Source organism: Pan troglodytes, chromosome 8, assembly GCF_028858775.2.
Source record: "Pan troglodytes isolate AG18354 chromosome 8, NHGRI_mPanTro3-v2.0_pri, whole genome shotgun sequence".
Lineage (NCBI taxonomy): Eukaryota > Metazoa > Chordata > Mammalia > Primates > Hominidae > Pan > Pan troglodytes.
In genome coordinates this window covers 42,628,968-42,652,583 of record NC_072406.2, presented here as the reverse complement: position 1 = coordinate 42,652,583, position 23,616 = coordinate 42,628,968, and the positions used below count along the sequence as shown (strand labels likewise).

Genomic DNA, 23,616 nt, shown 5'->3' with positions numbered 1-23,616 from the left:
AGTCTAGGTCAAATTGATAAAAAGAAATCTCTGTTTGAAATCAGAATAAAGAGAAAAGACATTCCATGCTCTTGTTTTGGAGACAGGGTCTCCTGTTGCTGCCCAGACTAGAGTGAAGTAGCACAAACTACTGGCCTCAAGTGATCATCATGCCTCAGCCTCCCATGTGGCTGGGATTACAGGTGTGTGCCACCATGGCCAACTTATGATTTTTATTTTTGTAGAGACAAAGTCTTGCTATGTTGCCCAGTTGTTCTCCAACTCCTGACCTCAATGATCCTCCCAGCTTGGGCCTCCCAATGTGTTGACATTACTGGTATGAGCCTGTGCACAAACTTCATTCCAGGCTTTTTTTTGTAGTGAAAGTCTTTGTGAAACACAGTCCTAACTGTACATATATAATTTATTATATATGCATTTATTAATACATCACTTGGTTGTATTAAATACAACCATATTTATGGTAATAAATATGGTAATAAATACATATTATATATGCATTTATTAATACATCAGCCTTGCATTTATTAATACATCAGTTGGTTGGGGTTTGGACCCTGAGACTGTAGCAGTTCCTGGAGTGAACTGAAAGGCAAAGTGGTAACTTTCTCAAAATGCACACACACAGATGCTTTTCAGAAACCTCAAAAGTGCATTGCCCACGACTCTTACCATTTGCATCAGTACATTCTTTCCCCACGCTTCTTTACTAATTTAGATTATGTGAAAACAACTTTTTAAGACAGATGTTCCTTCAAGTAACAACCCACTCTTTCTCTTCTCTTGAGAAAATATTAGTTGGAAATGGACTGTTACTTAGGCTAGAAAGTCCATTTGAAATGTTTTGAGCAAACATCATTGTCTAAGTCCACTTCGTGCTGCCATAACAGAATACCACAGACTGGGTAGTTTAGAAACAATAAAAGTTTATTTGGCTCATGGTTCTGATGGCTGAGAAGTCCATGATCCAGGGGCTGTATCTGGTGAGGGCCTTCATGCTGTGTCATCCCCTGGCAGAAGGCATCACATGGTGAGAGCAAGCAACAGAGAGATGTACTCACTTTTATAGCAAATCCACTCTCGTGATAAAGAACCCACTTCTGTGATAATGATATTAATCCATTCACAAGGACAGAGCACTCATGACTTAATCACCTCTCAAGGGTCCTACCTCTCAACAGTGTAGCATTTGGGATTAAGTTCCCAGCACATGAACTCTGGGGGACGCATTCAAACCGTAGCAATCATATTTTGAGCACATGACTAGGGACTGCTCATCTTGGATGAATCCAAGCTGTGTTTGTTTTTCTTTTACCAGATGTGTGTGTGTGTGTGTACGCCCATGCACTTGCATATTTTGGTAAGTCAATTGTTTGAAGTTATATTTGAGTGTTCCTAGCTAAAATTTTTTTCTTATATGGAATACAGATGGCCTACCATAACACAATATTTTTAAAATTTAGTGTTTTCTAGCTGGCTTGGCATGAAATTAGAGAATGCCCTTATTTCTCTAACCTTAGGTAAAGTCTTCTTGTAGCAATTTTCTTATGTGTGTGGTTTAAAAAACAAAACTTTGTGGTTGTAATTGTTTGGTTGTGTTTTATTGTATATGTAAGAGGCATGCCGTGGGGGTTCAGAAGAAAGAATTGTTCAGTATTACTTTCATAAAACATTGAAAGAAGCATCTTCATTTGTTCTAGAGTGCAGATTCACAGGATTTTTAAATTTATTATTCTGAGAAGATGATATTAGTAGTGTGTCCTATGTGATTAGAAGGTAGAATATCACCCATGAAAAAATTTCTGGCTTAAAAGAAACCCTGCTTTTATTTATTTATTTAGACAGGGCCTCGCTCTGTCACCCAGCCTGGAGTGCAGTGGTGCAATCACAGCTCACTGCAGCCTTGACCTCTTGGGCTTAAAGGATCCTCCTACTTCAGCCACCCAAGTAGCTGGGACTATGGGTGTGAGCCACAATGCCTGGCTAATTTTTAATGGTTTTTTTTTTTTTTTTTTGTATAGACGGGTGCCTTAGTGTGTTGTCCAGGCTGGTCTCAAACTCCTGGGCTGAAGCAATCCTCCCCACTTGGCCTCCTAAAGTGCTTGGAATACAGGCATGAGCCTCTATGCCCAGCCCAAGAAACAAACCCTGCTTTTAGAATCTTTTTTTTTTTTTCCAGCTGTCTTGTGTCCTAGGTTTATAACTTTGACTAACTTCTAGCAACTTCCAATCATGGGAGAATTAGAGTGGTTATCTGGGATGAATTGTTTGAACTTCAACCTGTTATCTTGGCTGCAGGGCTTTCTTGGCCACAGGGCCGTGCTAAAGGGCACTTTGATTTCTTGATTTTAAAAGAGCAAGAGAAAGTGATTGCCAGGAGGAGAGGTTTGGTTGGCTTTTCTCAGAACTAACTGCCTCTCCAGAGAAGCCTGCATTGGCTGCTCATCATGATGAGGGTCGGGCAAGGTCAGTTTCCACTGTCTTCTAATTGTTTTCAGAGAATTGGACGGTACAAAGCAGGTGCCACTGACAACATTTCCCATCATTTTATGGAAGAGTACTGATCCCGTCTTTTCTGCTCAGAGTGGATCTGTGCAAATAACTTTTGTTTCTCAAAAATTTCTGGTTTGTCTTGGGATGCAGCCAGGCCTCTAATGTGGTGGTGTGTGCTGTGTCACAAACCTCGGCCCCGAAAGCCTGAGCTTGGCTTTGTCAGATCCGATGAGTGTGCATGAGCAGGAAGCCACCCTTCGGGAGAATTCAGGGGCAAACGTACAAGTAACGTTTGTGAACCTGTGCAGACAAAGGCTTTGGGTAGATGCCTGTGAGATGTGGGGATCCAGGTGACATGAAGGGAGAAGAACAGAAGACAGGTAAGGGACTTGTGGGTTTTCTTAGCTCCACGTGGCTGCATTGAGAAAACTAGTTAACATTTCATGGGCTGGTGGGAGCGTCATCTTATCATTCTCTTTTTTTTTTTTTTTTCTGGTAATTTTTTTTTTTTTTTTTTTGATATTGACAAAAGCTTAATCATTTCAATTAAAAATGCCACTAATTTGACTTTTTAAGTAAAAAATGTAGGGGTTTTTAAAACTACTTTCCTACTACCAAAAAATCAGAAAGTATCTAGCTTTCTAAATTGGGAAAGCAAGCAATGTTATAAAAACACTGAAGGAATCTCTTTCTTCGTGACCTTTTGTTAAACTCGGTTTAAGCTGTAGACCTTATTTAAAATAAAATTTACCACAGAACAGGAAATAGAAGCTGTGGAAGACTCGAAATACACCTTTGTACTTCTCTGTTCTTCACCTGCTCTCTCACTGTCTCTACACACACACACACACACACACACACACACACACCTATATTTGCATTAAAAATGGGTAGTAAAAGTAGTGAAGGGCAAACAGAAGGTACAATACAATCAAGTAAGAGGTTGAATATAAACTGGAACAAGTCTTAATTTTTTATTTCACTTTCATTCAGATACGTTTACTAATTTTCTTTGCTAGCTTTAAGACTTTTAAAACATTCTTTGGCCCTGGGAGGGAGTTGTATAACCATAAAACTTGAGAATCCTGGCCCTAGAATAAATGTTCCTTTTAAAACCCCAAGGACAGAAAATTGAATACAGCTGTGCAAAAAAGAAAAAAAAGAAAAAGAAAGCAAGAAAAGAAAAAAAAGCCAAGTGATGGTTTAGGCTTGCAGGCACCCTGACCAACTTTCCCAGTGCACTTGGGCTGTGGTTTCCTGGAGATGGGAGATGGGGAGCTTTGGTGTACTTCTTGAAGGTTTCAGAAAAAGGCCAAGACTTCTTCAGAACTGTATGTTTCTGGGATATGGTTAAGAGCACATTCTTTTTGGCATGGTTATCTATCATCTTGCTTGTCCTAAGCATGTCCTCTTGTTTTCCCCTGCAGAGGATTGGGGTTTCTAGGTCATTCTCTGTGATGCCGTGATTCTGCAAACCTTATAGTTCCTACCTAAAAGTAAGCTTCAGAGTTTAAGCAGTTTCCACCAGTCAGAAGGTGGAACGGATGAGTTTTTAAGACGCAATCTTGCTCTTCTCCCTCAGTCACTGAATTTGCCTCAGTATGGCCAGTTTTCAGACATGGTCCTGAGAATACGGCATTGCTGCTCCCTGCTTCTCCTCTCCCTGGATGGAGACCAGGATGTTGCTTCTCTGATGTTTGCCTCGTGGGTTCCCATGTTAGGTTTGTGACCCACGGGGAGCTGTGACTGGGGACCCTACTGCAGCCTGGCATTAATCATTTGCTCTTTGTCAGGCCGTGTCATGATGATTCATACTTCTTCCTCTACAAGATTAGATTACTGTAATTTTCATATCCTGGACTGCCCACGAGGGATTTGAATTAATACTTGTTGGTATAGAAAGCAGGATCATGTTTCTGGGGAGAAAGGACTGAACTTGCCCACTTGGCCATCATCAGAAAACATTAGGCAGGGCCTGGCTGAAAAATAATCCTGCCTTCAGGGCTTACCACATCAATTAGCTTACCATACGGGCCAGCAAGCCGTGTCTTTGTGAACACATGGTCCCTGGGCAGCGGATTTGTGAAAGTGATGCCAAGCCCAGGAGATCAGAATGCACGGAAGATTTTGCAAGGGAGTCCTATATTGAAATCAGACACTGCTTAATGAGGAAAATCTTTCCCAAAGAGGTATTTGAGAAGGAGGTAAACCAATTCAGGCATGTGGAACAGCCTGCACAAAGCCAGCAGGAATTACGATCACAGATTGCAGGGCAGGGGGAGTCTATGAGGGATAAAGTTGCCTTTGGAAAAGAACTCATTGCCTTGTCATTTTCCCTGTAGCATACGCATTATTTGCCTTATTCGTTCAACAAATATTTATTGAGCACTTAATATATCCTAGGCACTGAAGATGAACAGCAGTTCACAAACCAGACAAAAGTCTCTGTCCTCACACAAGTCACATTTTAGGGGGCCCATGTCACTAGGGGTACAAGCGTAAGCTGAAGGGAGCCGTAGCAAGGAGTTAGGAGTACCTGGAAGAACTCCTGAATAACTATAGTTGTTTGAAAACGTATTTGCTTATTTATTTTCTCTCTTCCCTTTGATGCAACTTGCACCCACTATCCCACTAACGAGATTACCAGCCATCTTTCGATAGATCCTTGGGAGGGAATTACTTGTACTTGCTAATGAATAATCCACTTTAGTAGTCCAACAGATAATAACTTCAGGGTCTTCAAAGGGTTATCTGATCTGCTTTGGCCTGAGTCTCTATGGGAGGGAAGTTGAGGCATGATCAAAGGATTTTATCTTTGCTTGCTCTCCTACTGTCTAATAATTTTTATTTCAGAATGCTTTGCTTTAACATATTTTATCTCGCTTGGAGCGCTTTATTCCTTCCTTATTTATTTATTTTTTGAGACGGAGTTTCACTCTATCGCCCAGGCTGGAGTTCAGTGGCACAATCCCGGCTCACTGCAAACTCCACCTCCCAGGTTCAAGCAACCCTCCTGCCTCAGCCTCCCGAGTAGTTTGGACTACAAGAGCCCGCCACCACACCTGATTAATTTTTGTATTTTTAGTAGAGACACAGTTTCACCATGTTGGCCAGGCTGGTCTTGAACTCCTGACCTCAAGTGATCCTCTCGCCTCGGCCTCCCAAAATGCTGGACTTACAGGCGTGACCCACCACACCTGGCCCCTTCCTTCTTTTTTTCCCCCTCATTGTTGAGGCTTTTCTTTGGAGAAGGTGAGATGGTGATATGCCTCAGAATTGTAGAATTTCAAGTTTTTAGAATTTGATGGCACTGTAGGAGTCTTAATCCAGACCAGCGATTTTCAGTCCCCAGACTAAAACCAAGCCCTTACCTGAGGGCAGTGTGATGAGAAATCTAAGAAAATGAAGTGAATGTTGTATTAAATATAAAGCTAAATTTATTCAGTTGATTTCTACATCATTCTGTTATTTTCTTTTCTTGAATTTTTCAGGTTTTTTTTTTTTAGTGTCCTCCACCTACCCCAGAAATCAGTCTTCCTGATCTCAGCCTTCCACCTCCCACCATTCTGTCCCCACAGGCTGACTCCTGTCAGACCCCATCCTCCCACGCCCCAGTTTTCAGATGGGACCCTCCTCCTCAGTCTTGTAGCCCCTGCCCTCAATACAGAAGTCACTGGCTAAACCTTAAGGTAGGAAGTTCCCACTCATGCTGTCAAGGAGACATGACCCAGGATCCACAGTTGGAGCCAAAGATACATTGTAAGATACAACACATAGTGTTTCTGGTTTCTTTCTTTCCCTCTTTTTCTTTCTTTCTTTCCCTCTTTCTTTCTTTCTTTCTTTCTTTCTTTCTTTCTTTCTTTCTTTCTTTCAGGTGGAATCTCACTCTGCCGCCCAGGCTGGAGTGCAGTGGCATGATCTCGGCTCACTGCAAGCTCCGCCTCCTGGGTTCAAGTGGTTCCGTTTTATAGAATTATTGGGACTGTGGTTCCACTCTATTACAAGCTTATCGGGCTTCTGTGGGTTGGCCAAGTGCATAGCCATTACGTAGAGCTCTGTTTCTGGAGGAAGATGAGAATGGAACCTTCACTGGGCTACAGAGTGCTTGGCCCAGGGGATGTGGGGTTTCTCGGTCCTTGGGGCTGGGAGAACATGCTCAGAGAAGGCTCCTCGCTCCTGTGTGTCTCTAAGGTATAGATGATGCTCCCTGAGGAGCACAGTCTCCTGGAGTTTTTCTTTCAGGAATAAGAATGATCCATTCCCTCTTGGTATTTGGAATCAGCCAAACAAACCACATGTGCTGAGCTTTGTGATGTCAACAACAGCAGGGAAGGGAAGAGCCTCCCAGGTCCTCTCTCCACTGGCCACATCACCGTCAGCTCATGTCCCCATTTGAGCAGCAGCCTCCGTGGTTCTGTTTGTGCAGTGAGCTGCTGCTTGACAGCAGACAGAAATCCCATATTTTTAGATATCTAGTGGCCCAAACGGAGCATGTCACACTTTGTACATCTCTGATTACTCTCAAGACTCTGAGCCTGGTGTCCAGGAATGCGATGTTGCTCCAGCCATGTGAAAGGCTGGGTCTCTGGAGCCAGGACTCATAAACCACGGTCCAGGCTCACCCCTGGCAAGTTCACATCTCATTTTGACCACGAGGCCAGCAGTTCTCTTTGTGTTGAGCTCTGCTACACACCCATTGCTCTGAAGCCACAGCCCGGGAGAGAAAAGTTGGCTGGCTCATCAGTGGTTCAAGCCAGTGACTTACAGATGATCTTGGAGCTCAAAGATTTTCAGCTAAAGCCAGTAAAGTTCTCCAAAAGCTTTGAGAAAAAGCGAGACCAGACAGACAGAAAGACAGACTCAATTGATTGAATTATTGATTGATTCAGATTTCCGGCAGGGGTGGGGCGTTGTTGGTTGAAAAATATTAACTGAAAATAATATCCCCTTTTTTGTCTTTAAAAAGAAATTTATGCACAAACAAAATGACTTGCCCACGGTACAGAAGGCCACAAGCTCGATTCATACAGGTGTATCGGCGTACATATCAGTAGACTACAGCATGTCTCTGTCTTCTCCCATAGAGGTCAAAATCCTAAGCTTTTTGGGAAAAGGAAATGATTCCAAGTCTGGTTCCATTGTGGCAGAAAATAGGACAAAATACAGGTCCTGGTTGCCTAGCCTTTTCATTTCCTGGAAATGAGCTGCTTAAAAAATACCTCCAGTGATTGATCAAGTTCATTGCCCTGTGGAAAGCAGAACTTTTCAGAAGGCAGAAGCAAGGAGACAGAGAGTGTTGTTGTCTTACTTTCCTGCACTGACAGTCCTGGCCAATGCTCTGACATCATCTTGAGTCCAGAAATAGGAGTGAGAAATGGACAGTGAGGCCACTACACAGAAACATTTGAGCTGGTGTTGCATGTTTTCTTTTCGCCTGTGAGCTAAGGATCCAACTTGTGACTGTTTCTCCAGCTCTGGAGGGATGTTACATATTGATTAATCCACCCTGACAAAAGGGAGAATGTTGTAGCTGCATTAAAATGAGAAGAGAGCGGCCGGGTGCAGTGGCTCACGCCTGTAATCCCAGCAGTTTGAGAGGCTGAGGTGGGCGGATCATTTGAGGTCAGGAGTTCAAGACCAGCCTGGCCAACATGGTGAAACCCAGTCTCTACTAAAAATACGAAAACATTATTCAGGCATGGTGGTATGTGCCTGAGGTCCCAGCTACTTGGGAGGCTGAGGCAGGAGAATGGCTTGAACCCAGCAGGTGGAGGCTGCAGTGAGCTGAGATCATGCCATTGCACTCCAGCCTGGGCGACAGAGTGAGACTCTGTCTCCAAAAAAAAGAGAGAGAGAAGAGATCTAACTGCAGACTATTTTGATATTTTCAGTCCACATCACAAACATTTATTAAATTTACTGAGTGGCACATGTTGCTAGGTCCTGGTAATATGAAAATGTCATGGAGTCTCTGCTAACAGCCTAGAGATTGGGAATCAGAGACCATGTCTAGGAGAGGTTTGTAGGGGAAATATTCTCAACTAAGGCTTGAAGTATGATTAGGGGTCTTTCTTTCTTTCTTTCTTTCTTTCTTTCTTTCTTTCTTTCTTTCTCACTGTCTCTCTCTCTTTCTTTCTTTCTTTTTTTGAGGCAGAGTCTCACTCTGTTGTCTAGGCTGGAGTGCAGTGGCACAATCTCAGCTCACTGCAACCTCTGCCTCCCGGGTTCAAGCGCTTCTCAGCCTCGGGAGTAGCTGGGATTACAGGCTCGAGCCACCATACCTGACTAATTTTTGTATTTTTAGTAGAGACAGAGTTTCACTGTGTTGGCCAGGCTGGTCTTGAACTCCTGACCTCAGGTGAGCCATCTGCCTCAGCCTCCCAAAGTCCTGGGATTATAGGCATGAGCCACCGCACCTGGCCAGATTAGGGTTTTCTAAGTGAGAAGGGTGGAAAGGCATTCTGAGCAGAGAGAACAAACTAGACAGGAATAGGAAGGATGGCCAGGGTGGCTGGTGTCTCATGGTTGGGCACAGGTCACCTGCTGGTGGGAGGGAGGATAGGAGGTTCCAGCTCAGAGAAGTGGGACTTTGGAATGTACCCAACAGGCTGGACATCCTTGAGTTTTTTGTTTTCTTTTGTTTTCTGTTTTCCACCAACACAAGTAATCGCATCCCTCCTGGGTTTATCTAAATGTGGTGCTGGTAATGAAGCTAAGGCATCGCAGTCCTTGTAAGCCTCACAGCTTGTAGGAATACACCTGCACAAGTAAGTCACTGCAGGTCTTAGTCTGTATGAGATAACCTAAGGGTTAAGTGTCATTTCCAAACTATTTATTTGTAACTGGATACCTTTTTTCTCCTACTGATGAGTATCTAAATGCAAGAGAGTGACAATGATTCTAAGGATAGTCTTACATTTGTCCTTTAACAAATTTATTTTTATTTTTTATTTTTTATTTATTTATTTTGAGATGGAGTTTCGTTCTTGTCACCCAGGCAGGAGTGCAGTGGCGCGATCTCGGCTCATTGAAACCTCTGCTTCCTGGGTTCAAGCGATGCTCTTGCCTCGGCCTCTGCAGTAGCTGGGATTACAGGCTCGCACCACCATGCCGCTAATTTTTGTATTTTCAGTTGAGATGGGTTTCACCATGTTGGCCAGGCTGGTCACAAACTCCTGACCTCAGGTGATCCTCCCACCTCCGCCTTCCAAAGTGCTGGGATTACAGGCGAGACCTACCACGCCCAGCCTATTGTTTTAAACTTTATTTTTTATTATATTCATTTTACTATTTTTTTAAAGAGATGGGGTCTCACTATGTTGCCCAGGCTGGTCTCAAACTCCTTGCTTCAGTCCTTCCACCTCGACCTCCCAAAGTGCTAGGATTACAGGCATGAGCCACTGCACCCAGCCCCCTTTAACAAATTTAATTTTATAAGTTTGCCATATGGGCCAGGATCTGGGAGGATTTACTAGATTAAAAAAATAAAAACATAAAATATAAAAAAGACAAAAAGTTTGCCATGTGGGCTTCCATGGGTAAGAAGCAAGCGCTATCCACCTGTCTGTTGGAGGCAGCACCTGCCAGGCCTATGCTTGAGAACTGCTGGGGGACTCTCCAGGAGGGTTTTTATTGGGAGTGAGCAGGCAGGGTGGGGCCGTTTAAAGGCCATTCTGGAAGTGGCAGAGAGGATGGGTTTAGAGAGGTGGAAGTGAAGTTTGGAGGCTCCAGGCATAAGCCTGACTCAGGCCCATGAGAACATCAATGGGGTGGAAGGAGAGAGGAAGGTTAAAGGCAGGAACTGAGGCTTAGTGACTGCTGAGATCTGAATGATCACTCAAGTGAGGCAGGGCCCTGATTTCTGGTTTGGGTGGCCAAGTTGCCGATGGGGAGGTTGCGGTCAGGTAGGAAACCAGGTACAAGTTTCCTGATGGTAGATGGGAGATGACGGGTGTAGCTTGATTTCTCTTGAGTTCCATGTTCCCATGAGATGCTCCTGGTTTGCTGAACTTCAGGGAATCAATCACCAGTCTTCTGACTTCTGCTTTAGGTGTGGCAGACGGAGCTCACTCTGGGAGAAGGTAGGATGATACCAGCAGGCTCGGAGTCCTGGGAAACATATGGACATTTGAGGGAGGCAGAGGTGGACACTCAGTGAAACAACTGAGGAGTGATCAGAAAGGCATGGGAGAGCTGAGGAAAGGAGTGTTGGAGACATTTTACGAAGAGGACATTCCATGGAGGCGGAAGTGGTCAGAAAGTGCCAGACACCATACAGGCCACATCTAGATGAAGCCTCAGGAGAGTGTGTTGTTGGGAGAGCAGTTTCTGGGTTGTAGGGGAGCCAGAATCCAATGACAAAACTTGCTGGGAAGCACATGGGGCTGGGGGAGAGGAGACAGTGGTTCTGAAACATTCAGGGTGATAAAAAGAAGAGAAGGTAGGCAAGAGCTTGAAGACAGAGGTGGGGCCCAAGGGACTTTGGGGGCAGAAGATGAGTCGCTGGAGCATATTCTGGGCTTGTGCTGCCTCGTCAACGAACTGAAAAGAAGCCTCATCTCTTCTGTGCATGACCTGGCATTCCCCAAAGCGCCAGAAAAGTCCAGCATAAGTTAGACTGGCCTCCAAAGTGGCAATTCAGGGAGTTTGGATCTAGGTTTTATGTTATGGAAACTGAGAAGATAAAGGGCCCTGAAACCTCCATCTGCCCATTCCACTTCTGGGAAGGCTGAACTGTTATATCATCTATTTATTTTCAAGAATAAAGAGTTCAGCCGGGTGTGGTGGCTCACGCCTGTAATCTCAGCACTTTGGGAGGCCGAGGCGGGCAGATCACGCGAGGTTAGAAGTTCGAGACCAGCTTGGCCAACATGGTGAAACCCTGTCTACTAAAAATACAAAAATGAGCCAGATGTGGTGGCACGTGCCTGTGATCCCAGCTACTTGGGAGGCTGAGGTAGGAGAATCGCTTGAACTTGGGAGGTGAAGGTTGCAGTGAGCCGAGATCGTGCATTACACTCCAGCCTAGGCAGCAAGAGTGAAACTCCATCTCAAAAAAAAAAAAAGGGCCAGGCGCAGTGGCTCATGCCTGTAATCTCATCACTTTGGGAGGCTGAGGTGAGCAGATCATGAAATCGAGAGATCGAGACCATCCTGGCCAACATGGTGAAACCCCGTCGTACTAAAAATACAAAACTTAGCTGGGTGTGCTAGCACGCACCTGTAGTCCCAGCTACTCCGGAGGCTGAGGCAGGAGAATCACTTGAACTCGGGAGGAGGAAATTGCAGTGAGCCGAGATCGCGCCACTGCACTCCAGCCTGGTGACAGAGTGAGATTCTGTCTCAAGAAAAAGAAAAACAAAAAAGAAAGGCGAAGAGTTCTAGAGAACAGATTTCAAAAACTTGTTTTCTATTATATTTATAGCAGTATTCACATTGGAAGACCAGTGCAGTGACACACTTTCGTTATCCCAGCTACTCAGGTGGCTGAGGCAGGAGGATCACATAAGCCCAAGAGTTCAAGACCAGCCTGAGCCAAATAGTGAGACCCTGTCTCTAAAAATGAAATATAATCAAAAATTGAGATGACCTGATCTCCTCCCTTTCCAAAAAGTTGTTTTCTTGCTATTTCTCCAGAGTTGGTCAGGTTTTAAAAATTAATAATCTGGGGCAGTAGATGAAATTTCTGAAAATTATGTGCAGGTTTCCTTTTTTATTTTTGGATGGGCCCTAGATATTAGAGGTGCTCTTTTTAAGTATCTACACAGCCTGCTAAATAAACACATTCAATTGGAAAGCAATGCTTTCCATTTCTTATTCTGTATCAAATATTTTACTTTCGGATTAACTTTCATTCTTATAGGGAAAAATAAATATTTCCAGTTTGAAATTCTTAAGATGGCATTGATAATAAGTAAATCTCTATAGATTTATGTGAAGTACAGTTACAGTAAGTCACCCATTTACAAATGGATTATATTTGAAAGTTTCATTTGAAGTAGGTTTGTTTTTTGGGGTTGGGATGCTTTTTCCTTGGAAAAAATACTTAATTAAACTTTTTTTTTTTTTGAGACAGAGTTTCACCCTTGTCACCCAGGCTGGAGTGCAATGGCATGATCTCAGCTCACTGCAACCTCCACCTCCCGGGTTCAAGCAATTCTCCCGCCTCAGCCTCCTGAGAAGCTGGGATTACAGGCACATGCCAGCCACCATGCCTGGCTAATTTTTGTATTTTTAGTAGAGACAGGGTTTCACCCGTTGGCTAGGATGTTCTCAATCTCCTGACCTCAGGTAATCCATCCGCCACAGCCTCCCAAAGTTCTGGGATTACAGGCGTGAGCCACCCCGCCCTGCTTAAACTTTTAATTTTGAGATAATTATAGATTCAGATGTAGTTGTAAGAAATAGTACAAAGTGATCATGAGGGCTTTTTACCCAGTTTCTCCAGTGATAACATCTTGCAAAGCTATACAATAGTATCACAACCAGGATATTGACACTGATGTGGTCAATCCAATAGAAGAGTTCCAGAACAGGGGTCTCTCATGTGGCCCTGTTAAACCACCTCATCCCCATCCCTAACCTCTAACAACTCCCATCTCTTCTCCATTTCTATAATGTTGTCATCTGGGAAATGCTATGTAAATGTACTCGTATAGTATCTAACATTTTGGGATTGGCTTTCTGTCACTCAGCATAATTTAATTCCCTGGATTCTTATCCAGGTCGTGGAACGTACTAATAATTTGTTCCTTTTTATTGTTGAGTAGTATTCCATGGTATGGATGTACCACAATGAGGATTGGGTAGAAGCTCATTGCTTTTGCCTAGGGGTGTCTAATTGCTCTAGCACTGTTTGTTGAATGGCACAGAAATCAGTTTGGCATATTCACGTGGGCCTGTCTCTGGGTTCTCCAGTCTGTTCCACTGATCTATGTTATGTGTCTCTCTTTTTGCCAGTGCTGTGTTGTCTTGATTACTGTAGTTATCCAGTAGGCCTTAATATGGGATAGATTCATTGCTCTAACTTTTTTCTTCTTTTGAGACGGAGTCTCACTCTGTGGCCCAGGCTGGAGTGCAGTGGCATGATCTTGGCTCACTGCAACCTCTGCCTCCCAGGATTGGGTTCAAGCGATGCTCCTGCCTTAGCCTCCCTAGTAACTGGGATTACAGGTGTGCACCACCACGCCTGGCTAATTTTTCTGTATTTTTGATAGAGACAGTGTTTCACCATGTTCATTAGGCTGGTCTCGAACTCCTGACCTCAGGTGATCCACCCGCCTCGGCCTACCAAAGTGCTGGGATTACAGGCATGAGCCACCACGCCCAGACTAACTTTTTTCTTCTTTTTCAAGATGGTTTTTAGCTATTCTAGGGCCTGTACCTTTACTATAAATTTTAGAATATCTGCCAAAAATCACTGTGAGGCCAGGCAGGGTGGCTCACACCTGTAATCCTAGCACTTAAGAAGGCCGAAGTGGGAGGACAGCTGGAGCCCAGGAGTTCAAGACAAGCCTGGCCAACCTAATGAGACTCCATCTCTACAAAAACTAAGAAATTTAAAAATTAGCCCAGTGTGGTGGTGCACATCTGTAGCCCCAGATATTCAGGAGGCTGAGGCAGGAGGACTGCTTGAGCTGGGGAGGTTGAGGCTGCAGTGAGCCGTGATTGCACACCTCTACTCCAGCCTGGACAACAGAGCAAGACCATGTCTCAAAAAAAACAAAACAAAACAAAACAAAACAAAAAAACCTTGCAAGATTTTGATAGGAATTTTGTTAATCTGTAGATCAGTTTGGGGACAATTGACATCTTTTGTGTGTTGATTTTTCTTCCAATTCATGATTATCATCATTGGAAAGAAGTGAGTATGATGAGTCTTCTAAGCCAGGCAGATAGCAAAAAAATTAGGAAAGTAAATGGATTGCACAGGAAGAATTAACTGGGATTTAAATAATCAAAGACAAAAAGGATATATAAAAGAAGTGACGAAGGAGATTTACCCTATTAGACTCCAATGTATTAATCTAGGACAGTTTGGTTGCTACGGGGAAGCAGTGTGCAAAAACTTAAGAGGCAAACAAAAGACTGATGTTTATTTTGTGGGAGTGAATCTTTTTTTAGGAAGGAAATAGCACTATTGTGGTAACAGTGATTCATTTTCTCCTCCTATCTTCTCTTTACAGAGAAGACCCAAATAGTGAACTGTTTTATGTAAGTTTTTATTTATTTTTGCCCTACTTTTCTCTAGGGAGGGGCTTACCACAGCTTATAAAAATAAGTAAAACAAGATCAAATAAACTTTAAAATGAGGAAAAAGCCAATATGGTCCAAGGGAAAAGAAGATCAGGATCAGGACTGAGATTAGGATGCAAAAGCCATGCTATGAAATTTTGTTTGTTTGTTATCTTGAGATGGGTAAAAAAAAAAAAAAAAAAACAGTTGACTGGGACAAATACCCCTAGCACAAAACAGTCATGAAGCCAATGTTTAATTATTATACCTGTCATCTTTTCACCTGGCCTCAGGACTGTCCTCTTAGGGAGAGGCATTGTTCTGTAGGGTTAATTAGTAACAGGAATTTAGATCCTGCTTTGAGAGGCCTCCTGTGCTGGCTGAAGCAGCTGGTGGTCTGAGAACCCTGACACCCAGAGGCATACCACTGGGAGGCCCCGCGCAGCACACAGCTTTTGCTGTACTCCAGCCCAAGTCTTATGGGGTTTGTGGTTTATACTGAAGTTGGTGCAGACAATTAAGACTCTCTGTTCTTGGTACCGACAGGGACAGAGACCTACAATTGTAAGTATTTTGTAAACAGGGTTGTGATATTTGTTTGAGTGTATTCAACATGTCAGTGGCCTTTTAATGTTTAAAAAAATGCATATGGCCATTTAAGAAGTGGCTGTGCTTCATAGTTAATATTTTTTTCATTAGGTTAGGTTCATCTGGTTTTTCAGTGAGGTGAGCTACCTGAGAGCCATAGGAAGATAGATCTTGCCAGTTCAGAGGACTGACTTTGGCTTTAAGAGAAAATATTTGTGTCATTTTCGAGAAAGTACTTCCAGCACAATGCTTTCTTCTGATGATTCATTTTCTACAGTTATTGGGAGTGGGAAGAAATCCACAGAGGTTACAGAATTTGTAAACTTGTAGAGACATGTGCCATTATTTCATGCTGTTTCATAGATGTGTACATCTGTTAGTTACTTTTCGGGTATTCATTGTATATATGTCTGTTACTTACTTTTGGGGTGTTCAGTGTCTGAGCTTTATCAACGATTGTGTGCTCTTTTTTTAGCCTAAAAAAACTAAGTTAGAGAAATGTTTGCTCATCCAAGTCTGTATTGTTGTAGCTTATTCAGTAGACTGCTGTTGTATTTTTAATTTTTCTATACAACAAGCTGAAAGACAGTGTGGACAACCTAATTGCATTTGAAGTAGCTGCTGGCCAGGCCTGCTGCAACAGCTGATGGGCTCCTCTGAATTTCCAGGGCTATTTCTGGTAGATGAGCTGGTATCAAGGCTCTCGAGTTCAGGCCATAAAAGGCCCGTCCCATGTGAAGTTGCTTCACTGCTCTGACTGCGTCCTCCCCAGGCTGAAGTGTCCTCAGGTTTCATGTGGATTTGCCCAGTAATGGATGGCTCCACCGAGGCCAGGTTGGGGAAGTTCAGCCTCGAGGACACTAGGGGACGAAAAACTTCAAAAAGAAGACTCTTTTTATTAATATTTTGGCGTTCTTTTTGGAGAGGAACTTTTGGGATGTAGCCTTTACCTGTTTCCTGAATTTGACATCCAAAAAGCCTTTTGGAAAACACCATTCTAAATTTATCCTGTTCTGAATCATCATCGCTTCTGATAGATGCAGTTGCTTGCTGACATCGTGATCTTTGATTTTGTACAATGCTATTTGGGCTAACTTTTGGGATTTTACTTTGTGCTTAGAATTTGAAAGTAGTATTCATTGGAAAGAGACTCCAAGAAAATACTCGAAGACATCAAAAGCTGGATTCGAGGGTATAACGTGTTTTGTTTTGTTTTTTAAATTAGAAAAATAAGGAATTGCAGTGTGATTTTCTTTCCCCCTTTAACTTAGAGGAACGAGGATTATACAGAAATTTGAAGTAAGTGAAAAATCTTCCTATAAATCTAAATGCAGTAGGTTTTGTTTTTGTTTTTGTTTTTGCTTTTTTTTAAGTGCCATCTGTCTGAGCATGTTTCCTGAGGATTTGTTGACTTCAGTCATTGGAAAATTCCTGCCAGCGTTTGCCAGTTACTGCAGCCATTCCTGTAGATACCCTTGGGCATATTTCTTGGGTTGAGAAGGATTGGACTTTTTTCTTTTTTAAAGGATTTACTTTATGGTAGAGAAAGGTTTAATACTAACAATTTGATTAATATAACTTAGTACATTCTGTCTAAATGTTAGCACTTAAAGTCTTGGAATTAAAGTATATTCACAATGCAACGTACTTTAATAATCGTAGCACAAGTATGGGGGTGGAGTTCAGAAGGGCAAGTTTTATTTCACTGCCATTATAATTCATGTAAAAATAGAAAATCACCAGTGATCCTTTTGCATAATCTTTGTTCTGAGGGTTCTTTGCCTTGGTACTCTCATTCTTCAGGGCTTGATTTCTAGAACTTGTGATGTTCCAGAATTTATGAGAAAAACCTCACTGTAGGTTCTAGAGTTTGAACTGCATTTTATTTTTAAATTCTCCAAGAAAAAATACTGCATCAGCCTTTTAAAGCCCTGGAGATTGCTATGGTCTCTTTGTAATTTAGCTCAGTGATTTGCTTCTGCTGAAAAACAGCAGTGAACTCTAGAACATTGAAGGCTTATTTGACGTGTTGCTTCTTTGAAAAAAAAAAAGATTATTTCTTTATACCACATCAGATGGACAAGTACGGGCAGTCATTATTTTTACCAGGTAGGAAAACAGAGTATTTATAGAGAAGAACTTCATCGGTGAATACTGCGAGGGTTCTTCACCGGAGATAGTGTGGCAACCCTAGGGGGCGTTTGAAAATGCATGGGGGTGTTTCAGGTTTTCTCAATGACTCACTGGCATTTGGGAGGATGTGGTTAAGAATTGTAAATGCCCAATTTACATGGTGTAGGGGACAGTCCCATACAGCATTACCCTGGCCAAACTGCTGGTGGTATCCCCTGTTGAGTAAAACTGCAGGATATAAATTGTACCCTCTGTCTCCAAAGAAGAGCAGCCCAGTGCCAGGCAGATGTGTGCTGTCTCTTCTCACCAAACCCAGTGATGTCTTTTTTTTTTTTTTTTTGAGATGGAATCTCGTGCTGTCACCCAGGCTGGAGTGCAGTGGCACGATCTCGGCTCACTGCAACCTCCACCTCCCAGGTTCAAGTGACTCTTCTTGCCTCAACCTCCCAAGTAACTGGGATTACAGGCACCTGGCACCACACCCAGCTAATTTTTTTTGTATTTTTAGTAGAGACGGGGTTTCACTATGTTGGCCAGGCTGATCTTGAACTCCTGACCTCGTGATCCGCCCGCCTTGGGCTCCCAAAGTGCTGGGATTATAGGCGTGAGCCCCTGCACCCGGCACCCGGTGATGTCTTGAGGATCCAGGGCATCAAGTGTGCACTAGTGTCAGAGAATTTGTCTTACAATGGAAACTTTGGAGTCTATACTCTGTGTGTGTGTGTGTGTGTGTGTGTGTGTGTTAAAGATAATTTATTTGGTCACCTTGATCACTGGATGAGGCTGATGTTATACAAGCTATTGTAGTACATTAGGTGCCTTCCTGCCTACCTTTATGTTAGTACTATTGGTGCATTTAATTTTGCCACATGCATAGTCTTCAAAGTGAAATTTGGTTAATGCGCTCAGCTTGCAGTGGGCATCAGTCAGCCATTCAACAAACATTTCTTTATCTTTGCTTCTACTTTGGAGACAGACTGTTTTGTGATAAACAGACTTCTGGAAGACTTTGGAGTTCAATTCAGAGTGAACATCTTTGGCAACACCTGGGGTTATATAGTATTCTTTTTTTCTTTTTTCTTTTTTTTTTTTTTTTGAGATGGAGTCTTGCTCTGTTGCCCAGGCTGGAGTGCAATGACACAATCTCAGCTCACTGCAACCTCCACCTCTTGGGCTGAAGTGATTCTCCTGCCTCAGCCTCCCTACTAGCTGGGATTACAGGCATATGCCACTGCGCCCAGCTAATTTTTGTATTTTTAGTAGAGACAGGGTTTCATCATGTTGCCCAGGCTGGTCTTGAACTCCTGACCTCAGGTGATCTACCCGCGCTTGGCCTCCCAAAGTTCTGGGATTACAGGCATGAGCCACCACACCCGGCGAGTTATTTAATATTCTACAGTTGAGGAATTGCATCCAAAGGAAAGGGCCCTTGGGATTTTTATAAGGATGTCTGGTGAGCTCCAGCCTGCAGGGCTCTCGGGCTACATGGAGCGTTATGGAGAGTAAGCTGCTAGGAGCCTTGTGATTGTTAGGGTACAAAGGCAGCCTTGGAATCATCTCCTGAATCTGCAGCTGCCTGGGATTTTAGGACACTCATTGCAATTTTATGTTAAAGCGCTGATCTCAGGGTGCCTCGCTGTGACTGGGAGTATCCGTAGGTCTAGAACTTTCCAGCAGTTCTGGGCTTCATTGATTTGTGACTCAACTAGGAATCTTCTGGTCACCCTTGACTCCTCTCCCTTTAGGTCCCTGAGGCCTCTGCCCCACCACCTCCTCTTAAGCCTCGCCATCTTTTTTATTTTTTATTTTTTTGAGATGGAGTCTCACTCTGTCAGCCAAGCTGGAGTGCAATGGCACGATCTCGGCTCACTGCAACCCCTGCCTCCCGGGTTCAAGGGATTCTCCTGCCACAGCCTCCTGAGTAGCTGGGATTACAGGTGTCCGCCACCACGCCCGGCTAATTCTTGTATATTTAGTAAAGATGGGGTTTCACCATGTTGGTCAGGCTGGTCTCGAAATCCTGACCTCATGATCTGCCCACCTCGGCCTCCCAAAGTGCTGGGATTACAGGTGTCCGCCACCACGCCCGGCTAATTCTTGTATATTTAGTAAAGATGGGGTTTCACCATGTTGGTCAGGCTGGTCTCGAAATCCTGACCTCATGATCTGCCCACCTCGGCCTCCCAAAGTGCTGGGATTACAGGCATGAGCCACCGCGCCCGGCCTCACCTCGCCATCTCTTACCTGGGCTACTGCTTTGCCCTTAATGGATCCCTTGGCCCTCGGTTTCTCCTCCGTCTGGTCCAGCCACAGAATGACCTTCCTAAACAAAGATCTCATCTTGCACTCGGCCAGGGCCAAACCCTCATTGTTTCTCACTGCTTACATGCAAAAGCCTGGGCTCCGTAGCCTCCCCTTCAGGGTCTTTCATGCCCCTGGAGTTCTGTTGGCAAGTCTCCCCAAAATGTTGTCTTCTCTTGCCTGCCAGGGAAGCAATATCAAAGGAGATGTGCCAGAAGCTTCCTCTGACATGCCTCTGGCCTCCTGGGCCTCGACTCCAGCCTGTACTCTAGGGCTGCAGTCACTAGGTCCTGGTGGCCCTTTCCTTGGCAGCAGGGTACCCAGTGAGGTGCTTGGGTCTCACTTCTCTTACCACCCCCAGGGTCTAGCCCAGTGGGCACTCCAGAAATGTGAGTTGTTTGAACGGATTGAATTGTAATGACTTGTGGGTTCTTCATATCGAAATTTGGCTGTGATCCATCCAGTACTTTTGCCCTCGTCCTATATTACTCACAGTAGAAGCTGGTGTTCTGTGTTATAAGTTCTCCTATTTTTTCCCTACATCTATAACAATGCAAGCAGAAAGGTTCGTGTTGCGGTCACAAGTCCGATGGGGTTTCTGTATATGGGGTTTCTGTACACGTGCTTTTGCCAACCCGGGAAATTAAGGTGTGCCGCATGAAGTCAGTCACTTCATTATTGGAACTTTGCCTAAAATGAAGAAACTCATCTAGTGGTGCAATTTGACCTAAGTGTTTTACCCATACAGTCAACTTCAACTTGGGTCACACATCTCAGGAGCAGTTTGCACTGTTGATCTCAGGGGCTCTTTAGTATTGGTTCAGAGAGACCTCTGTCCCTCTTAGAGACACTCCCTATTGTAGGAGGTTTTGAAAGAGGCATTCTTTTTCCTCCTAATGTGCTTGTCCCCTTCTGAAAGTTGATCCTTTAATCCCAAACAAGTTTATAACCTATGTCTAACTGGTTTTTGTGTAAATATAGTAAAAGAAATAGTTTTCATGTTTGCTTTGGGATCATTGGTCTGCCCATGTCACAGCCCTGGGTACATTCATTTCAGTCCATATTTTTGGGGCACTTTCCCTGTGCAGAGCTCCGGGTGGGTCCTGTGGGATGCAGAAGCCTATAGCGTATTCCCTCTCATTGGCAGCCTCTTTCCCAGAGTGTCTCGGACAGGGACATAATGGAGCTATTTTACCAGTCAGAGTAGAAGGGATGAACAATACTAACATGCCATCCATTATTACTGTGTGCCAGACTTAATGCCACACTATTTACCTCTACAATATATCACTTAATTATTTTTATTTTTTGAGACAGTCTTGCCTTGTCACCCAGGTTGGAGTGCAATGGCATGACCATGGTTCACTGCAGCCTCAAACTCCTGGGCTCAAGCATTCCTCCTTCCTCAGCCTCCCGAGTAGCTGGGACTATAGGCAATCACTACTATACCTAGCTAATTAAAAAAAAAAAAAATTCTAGAGGCAGGGGTCTCACTATGTTGCTCAGGCTGGTCTTGAGCTCCTGGCCTCAAGCTATCCTCCCATTAAGGCCTCTCAAGGCACTGGGATTACAGGTGTGAGCCACCACGCCCGGACTCTAATTTTTACAGTAGCCCCCAAGAAATATTAGTGCAATTGTCTTCATTCTACTGAGGAAAAAACTGAGGGTTAGAAATGCTTGCCCAAGCTTGGGCACATACCATGTGCCCAAATCCAGCTGGATTTGAACCCAGATCTAGTTGACTTCAGTGCCTGTATTCATAACCACTGCTTTAGCCAGTGCAGCCCAAACTTTAATAGGAATCACCTGCAGTCTTGTTACTGCAGCATCTGATTCAGTAGGTCTGCACTGGACTTAGAGAGTCAACAAACAGGATCCAGGTGATGCTAATTCCTCTGCTTGAGGACCTGCTTTGAGCCGCCTTAGGTTAATTCTTCGCCACGTGCCTGAGATGGAAGCAACCAGCTGGGGTGGGGGAGTCGAAGGGGGCTTCCGAGGAGGAGAAGGAGTATTTCAAGGCTCCTCTGTTCCTCTAGGCTTTTCATGCCACCTCTTCCCGCTCTCTACCTACACCGTTCTCTCCCGTTTGTCTTATTTTCCACTCTGCTCTTCTCCTGGCTTCTCCTTGTGTTGAAAACATCCTCAGGTTTCATCCATTCTAAATAAAGCTCCCCTTGACCTCAAGCGATCACTTCTTTCTTTCCTGCCCACTCACTCCTCAGCACTGATCAGGAGCTCTTCTGTCTTCTCCTCTTGGACACCTTTCAAGACCTCCTGGTTACTTTGATGTCCCCGCAGCCTCCCTGGGATGGAGCCCCTCTCCGTGAGAATCCCGTCTCAGGTCTAGTGAGGGTGATGGGGCTCTGACCTCCATACTCAGCGTCCACTCCCTGCTGTGATCTTGAGGTCTCCTGGCGGCCTTATTTTTAAAATCATTTTCTGTCTCTTTGCTTGCTCAGCTTTCCTTCTTAAGGTCCATTTAAGATTTTTTTTTAAAATCCTGGTGTTCCTCTTTATAAGGTGAATTGTTCAACATGTCCATTTCAGGTGGAATGCATTCATTTGGCTTTTAGAACTGATTTTCTGTTTGTAAGTAGAAATTAACTCCCAATTAGCTGTGTGAGAATTTGTATCCTCTGTATCTGCTATCAGTAGAAAAGAACAATTCGGTTCTGGGCGAAGACCCAAAGGGCTTTTTATTAATAATGCACCTATGATTCGTGAACTGTGTTTAGGTTCATCAGAGGCCTCTTGTTTCTTTCTGGACTTTCAATTACGTTCTGAGCATGGAAAGTTGGCAAATAACTTAGGCTTGGATGGATAGATACAGTCATTGAATAGAAAAACCATATTGATATTTTTAGGTTTTTAAGATCTCACATACTTTAAATATTTCAAAATTTTAAGTAAATACTCTTTCATATATTCTGAAACATTATATCTAATTTATCTCATTTAGCCAAAAATTTAAGACATATACATGTTGCAGTTGCACACCTGTTACTCCAAAACAAACAAACCGCTCCAGCCAAAACCCAAATGGGAAAGCACTTGATTTTCAGTAGCTTAAAATACGTTGAATTAAGAGGTAGGTTATGAAAGTGAAAATGACATCTGAATGTTCTAGTGGTTTTGGATATAAATTTTCTTAGGAATTTTTTGTTTGAGTTAAGCTGATAGTTTAGTTTACTGTGTGCTACGTTGGTTGCAAAATTCAGCTACATTTGTTTATTTTGCAATTAATTCAATTTGTTTGCAAATATTGCATCAGACATCTAAACCAGTTAATAACTCTATAGGTTTGAGCCAGGTTAGAAAAAAAGGCTTGGCTGTACCGTTAAGAAGCAGCTAGCTCTCTAAATTGTGCTGATAGTCTTAATTTCCCCCAGATGTTCACTTTAGCCACACACACATAACCATTTGGATTTATGATTTCATACATTTTTTATTGGAAGTGCTGAATATTTTAAAATTCTGTGATTAGATAAAATTGGTCATTGTGCTTCAGAATAGGGTGACTCAGCTTCATGGGATGTACTTTACCCAACACAGGATTCTCTCATTTGAGATGGAATTTATTAATTCGGATTTGTATCAGGTCTTCACTCCAGAGGCATCAGAGAGCTTTCAGGCAGCCAACTATTCTTAAATATTTCAAAAGGAAGTTGCAGTGGGCACGTGGCGTGGAGAACACAGCAGAGCAAAGTGATGTAGGGGCCATAACAGCCAACATGCTTTGTTTCCTTCATTCATTCACCTACCTCCCCAAAAGTCCAAAGAAGTGTTTTCCCTGCTCTCGGTGCAGGAGGAAGATTTTATCTGGAAATTGAAGGTGTCAATGGCCAGAGAAAGAAGGAGGAACGTTGA

At 43.5% G+C, this 23,616-nt stretch overlaps 1 protein-coding gene across 20 annotated transcripts in view; it reads left to right on the top strand.

The window, feature by feature from the left end:
* SVIL (supervillin) overlaps positions 1-23,616 on the top strand; it is a 277,505-nt gene that overhangs the window by 83,238 nt on the left and 170,651 nt on the right. For 2 of the 20 annotated variants that reach the window (XM_016962854.4, XM_063780595.1), the window contains exon 1: positions 16,063-16,614. The exons of 16 other annotated variants lie outside the window; for them this stretch is intronic. The gene's annotated coding sequence lies outside the window, so the exon portion shown is untranslated. Of the gene's footprint in view, positions 1-15,148; positions 15,292-16,062; positions 16,615-23,616 lie in introns of those variants that run through there. 2 more of the 20 variants (XM_054660922.2, XM_016962861.4) reach the window with 2 other exon arrangements.